This window comes from Haemaphysalis longicornis, unplaced genomic scaffold (assembly GCF_048455015.1).
Source record: "Haemaphysalis longicornis isolate Haplotype H1 unplaced genomic scaffold, Haemaphysalis longicornis Haplotype H1 scaffold_6, whole genome shotgun sequence".
Lineage (NCBI taxonomy): Eukaryota > Metazoa > Arthropoda > Arachnida > Ixodida > Ixodidae > Haemaphysalis > Haemaphysalis longicornis.
The window spans coordinates 101,947,683-101,953,682 of record NW_027526407.1 but is presented as its reverse complement, the minus strand read 5'-3'; positions in this window follow the sequence as shown (position 1 = coordinate 101,953,682).

Below are 6,000 nucleotides of genomic sequence, written 5' to 3'. Positions count from 1 at the left end.
CAAGGATGGAATCCTTCCCGATCCAGCTAAGCTCCGTGCGGTGGCGGAATTCCCGAAACCTACCACGCAGAAGGCTCTTCGCAGCTTCCTCGGCCTGTGCTCTTATTTCCGCCGCTTCATACGCAACTTTGCATCCATCAGCGCTCCGCTAACCCAGCTCCTCGGTGGCGACAATGGCCTCACAGCGTGGTCACCGGCTTGCGACGACGCGTTTGCCACACTACGCCGTCTGTTGACATCTCCACCCATCTTGAGGCATTTCGACCCCACGGCCCCGACGGAAATCCACACTGACGCCAGCGGCATCGGGTTGGGAGCAGTCGTAGCCTAGAGGAAGCGCGGATTTCATGAATACGTAGTCGCCTACGCCAGTCGCACCCTCACAAAAGCAGAGACAAACTATTCAGTCACTGAGAAAGAATGTCTAGCCATCGTTTGGGCCCTTACAAAGTTCAGACCCTACCTATATGGCCGCCCCTTCGACGTTGTAACCGATCACCACGCGCTTTGCTGGTTGTCCTCGCTAAAAGATCCAGCAGGTCGTCTTGCGCGGTGGGCTCTCCGTCTGCAGGACTACAATATTCGTGTTGTATATCGCTCAGGACGCAAGCACAACGACGCTGATGCCCTTTCGCGTTCTTCTTTGACATCTGATGCTGACAGCGTTTCCAGCGCAAGCTGCTATGCAGCTCCCCTTGACGCTGACTCCATGCCAACCGAGCAACGCAAAGACCCGTGGATCGCTGCCCTTTACGACCATCTGTCCAGTGCCACCCCAACTGCAGCGTCTCGGGCACTTAGGCGCCAAGCATCTCACTTTGCCATTCATAACAACGTGTTGTATCGACGCAACTATCACTCCGACGGGCGCAACTGGCTTCTCGTCATCACCCGCCACTTGCGCTCAGAAATATGTGGTTCCTTTCACAGTGAGCCTCATTGTGCCCACGCCAGTGTCCTGAAGACCTACCGACGTCTTCGGCTCCGCTACTACTGGCGGGGCATGTACAGCTTTGTGCACCAGTACGTTCGCTCTTGCACACACTGTCAGCGCCGAAAATCCCCGCCTCAGCGTTCGTCCGGCCTCATGCAACCGTTACCTTGTCCAATGAGACCATTCGAACGCATCGGAATTGATCTGTATGCCCTCTCCCTTGCACCGCGGCTGGCAACCGCTGGGTCATCGTAGCTGTTGACCATCTTACCCGGTACGCCGAGACTGCTGCGTTACCCGCTGCTACGGCCCGCGACGTTGCGTCCTTCCTTCTTCGCCATTTTATTCTGCGTCATGGAGCGCCCCGCGAACTCCTCAGTGACCGCGGTAAGGTTTTCCTATCGGAAGTCATCGAGGCGCTTTTGAAAGCATGCCGTACCGTCCATCGCACCACTACGGCCTACCATCCGCAGTGCAACGGCCTAACCGAGCGCTTCAACCGTACACTGGGTGACATGCTGGCTATGTATGTGGCGTCGGATCACTCTGACTGGGATGTACTGCTTCCATTCGTCACATACGCTTATAATACCGCCACACAGTCCACAACCGGCTTTTCTCCTTTTTTTCTTTTGTATGGGCGTGAGCCCTCCTGCCCCATCGACACGATTCTTCCATTCCACGCCGATGCTTCCGAAACCAGGCCGATTTCTGACGTAGTGAAACACGCCGAAGAGTGCCGTCAGCTAGCGCGATCCTTCACGACCGAAGAACAAGCTCGCCAGAAGACTCGCCATGATCACGTTTTAGTTTCAACTTTTATTTTCACTGTGTGTTGATCAATTTGGCACAGAAGAATACGCAGGAAACGAAAGTGAAAGCACAAACAATATAGAAAAGTTCGAAAAACTGGGTGACATGAAAGGCGGCTCTAAAAAGGGGCCCGTGCTTGGTAAAGCCTAGTGATGGGATAACATTTGCAGCTCTGTGTGTGTAATTGAATGGGCGCACTGCTAATGCTTTTGTGATTTAAAGAGACTATTCGGTGGGCCTCGATGATTTGTATTGTCCACATAACTCCGTGTAATGTTACTGTAGTGGTACTATTGAAATTGGCTTGCATCCACAGTCCCTGCTAGAACCTCGCTCCGCACTTCCTTCCTTGGAAATGTCAGCGTTGAAAGAAAGCCCACCGGCCGCCCACACTCGAAACACGGAGAAGTGGCTTATCTCCAGACCGAGAACAAAGAACGTTCAGCAAATGCTAAAATACGTAACACTCTACACCCTGAACATTACAATAACTATGTTTGATGGTCCGAACAGAAATAAATTTGATGTAATAGAGCACCTTTTATGCACAATTGTGTGAGGGTAGATGATATAAGTCAGTTAACACTTGGCGGATCACATTGTGTTACCTTTGTTACTCTAAAATAGCCTGTTAGACTTGCCTTTGAGTTCCCTATGTGTGAGTGCGTGTTTTTATTGAGTTGTTCACAACATTGTGTGAACATTTTCTTCCAGTTGGAGTTTTTTCGTTTTAATAAATACCGAGCTCTGTGTATTTGTGTTTCTAAAATAACCAGATAAATTCATTTACCCTACCGGTATGCATGCGTGCACTGGAGTTGTGTGGACATGTCATACGCGTTCATATGTACGGTGTAAACGTGATCACGGTTGCTCTGCAAATTTATACTCGTGTGCATGTGTTATATTTGTGCGTGCACTGTATTCGTGTATTTATGTTTTACGTAGGTAATTTTTTTCGTTGATCACACCCTTTTGTGAGTACTTATTTTTAGTATTTTTTTTCCTCTATATCTCCTTGCCTTTTTTTCGCGACTGAATATGTTGGTCTTCTGCGAGCAGCATCTGGTGTGTAGGGCCTCAGATCCCGTTGAGCTGCTCAATGAGCAGCTTTTTGGTAAAGGTGAGTTTTTTCGTCAGGAAAATATAAAAAAAACATTTCTGATGCCTTCAGTGCCTCGATGTCAATAATGTGTCTTTTGTGGGCAAAAAAATTCATTTCGTATCTGCTAAATGTGCATCAACAGCTGTTAACACGTTGCAACAAATAATGCCAGTTTTTCTCTTTTCACATTGCAGGCTGTTTTATTTCTTGCAGGGAGTGTGCGGGTAAGTCACACTTAAGTAACACCACAACTGTATCTTGATGCATTGATCAGATGACTATAGAAACCATTGAGGCCTACCTCGTAGTTTCTTTTGATAAGAAATGCTCTAGCACTGCTTCCATACCATGAACATGAAAAGAAGTGCAGTTTCTATCTGATCACTAGGTTTCACCAAGCACGAGTGCTTTTTTACGGGGCCTTTTCCTATCACCCACCTTTGTAATCAACGTTGTAGATTATACGTTATATGTTACCTGTTGATTATATGTTGTTTGTGCTTTCCCCTTGTTCATTTTCTGCTTGAGCTCCCCTGGGCAGTCGGCCAAATTGAGTGCAAAATAAAGAGTTGTTCATACCACCGTGTTCTGCCTACTCTGTATCTCACGACTCTCCAGTGTTTGATTTCACAATTCATTAGGCCTACAACAGCCCGGATTACAGAGTGAGAAGAAGACACACAATATCTTGGTTGGCACTTATTCCCATTGTATACTAATATTCAGTGCTCTCCGGCTTTTTCATTTCAATTCTATTTGCTGGAGGGCCCACCTTGCATTTTAAGCGGAGTGGTAGTGAAAGAAAAAGCACTAAAAATGATTTATATTAGTACTTACAAAATGAGGCACACACTAAATTGCACAACTCCCAGCAGTTTCATCAGATGGCAGCCATTGTGTGTAGTGTGCACAGCATGAAGCACGGTCAGTGATCTGTGCCTGCCTAGGTACTCTCTTTTTAAAAGAGGGACTTCGAAATACTGTGAGTGCTCGTTTGCCTTAGGCATATCAAATGAACATACTTATTGAATGTAGGCACCAACATTTTCGAAATGAGGTCTGATGTAGGTGAGACGAGCTTCAGGATGATTTGAACGAGCGAAGTCTGCACCTCGGAACTGTTTTAACCTTCAGCGTATCATTGTCGGAGTGACGGCTATGCTTGCCTAAAAATTGGTATACTAAAGTATCCATTTTGGAAGTTAGTCGTAAGACCTTGACATAGAGTGGGTGCTTCAATTTGATAACTTTGTTTTTTAGACAAGCCAAATAGGAGACTTTGGGATGCTGTCGCAGGAGGAGAGAAGCACGGGTGTTCAGCGTAAAGTAAAATAATTTTTTATAAACCAATTGCATTTATTATTGCTGAAACGACGGGTAAAAGTTTAACTTGACACGCAGAAGGTAGTGTTATAAAAACGCTCTTTTTTAATTAAACCAATAGGGCTAGTATCTCTACACTCGGGGACAACTTTCTTTGGCACTACAGTCGAGGCTACAGAGCCGAACTACGCCGTTTTGCTTCGCACGTTCAAGAGTTCAACCGTAATAATCACCTAGCTGTACACTAAGCAATTCCTTAAAACGTATTTCTTATGCTTTGGCCTTGGATTGATTATGTCACTAAATTACTTCTCAGATTATAGGAAACACGGTGGATTATTTTTGAATTTTCGGATTTTTTTGTTGTGGCTGTCGCTTCTTGCGTCGCGGTAATTCTCTTCCGGAAAAAACATAGCTTCCTCGTTGACGGCCTGCGGCAACTCACTGCTTCATCTACACATGATATATTTAAGAAGCTTGAGAAGCAAACGCTCCTAAAACAAATGAAGCAAGTGGTTTACAAACTCCACACCCAAGTGAGACTGATAGAACCGGGACTCTCCGTCAATTCCCCAATCAGTGTGGTTTGTCACTTTGCCAGCATTAGCGAACGTGTACCTAAAAGTGTGTGCATACGGTACTTCCGGTATTCAGCGCCCGCGCCATGTAAATACGCTACACATGTCGGTGGTGCTGCCTAGTTTTGATCTCCAGAAGAATTTAGAATTGAGTGCATGCCGTCAGAACTGCAGCACTGAAAAAATTCACTTCGCTTCTGAATGATGCAAAGTTTGGCGGTGTAGTCCACGGTTTGTCTGAGTTCTCCAGTCAAAGCGTTGGCTTGTGTTTACCAACAAAGGAAGCGCTGGGAACGACACGCCGATATCCCTGCATGCTCGGTGATTCGGGTTTCCGTACCCACAACGGAGCTCATGCGATTTATTGAACCTTACCAAACGCGTAGCTCCCCAGCCGACACTGACACCGTAACGAGTATAATGAGAAATACCTCGGCGCACTCACACAGAGCAGTTAGCTCCTCCTCCTGCCTCCACCCATAGCATTTTCTCTGTTGCCACAGAAAGTTGTTCCCGAGTATATTGAGAATAGCTTTTCTAGTGATTGTAGCCTTTCTTGAGATGATAGTGTCGTTGCTGAGTCTTTTGCCTCTAGAAAGGCTGCTATCTTAATTTAAGCTAGTTTAGCGAGGGAGGCTAATGCCTACTGATTCTAGCATTACACTGGACCGGAAATACGATGTGATGTTTGGCACAAGGGCACTGTGCTATTGGTTTTTGCAAGAGGTTTAAAAGAACTCATTTTACTAAACTAGCCCAAGAAGAAACACCAGCATATTAAACAGTCTCCAGGGCTTTGCTCTACGCCTGGAGCTGCAAACCGAGATTGCCAATCAGGGCACTTGTACCTAAACGCGCTGCCTGACAACCACTCATTTATTGGCCTTATAATTGATCAATCCGTTGACAGAAGAGATTCTTGCAGAATTTATTTTTGTAGTCTGGTCAGCCTATCAACTGCGCAGTTTTGGTCGATCTGATGACTTGTGTTACTCCGTTCAATACGACGAACTGTTCATTCACGTTACTCAATGCATAAAAGAGAAACGAGTAGTGAAGTACTCATACACCGAAGGCATGTCCCGAGAAACGTGAGGCCGCCATTCGAGTAAAATCTTTTATATACATTTGTGAGGTTTATTGAAAGCCTTCTTATTCACAATCAAGGCATACGCAAGGGCTTTTTTCCAGCCCAATCCTCAAACATAAATATTTGACTCGTTGACCGAGACATAAAATAACCATGA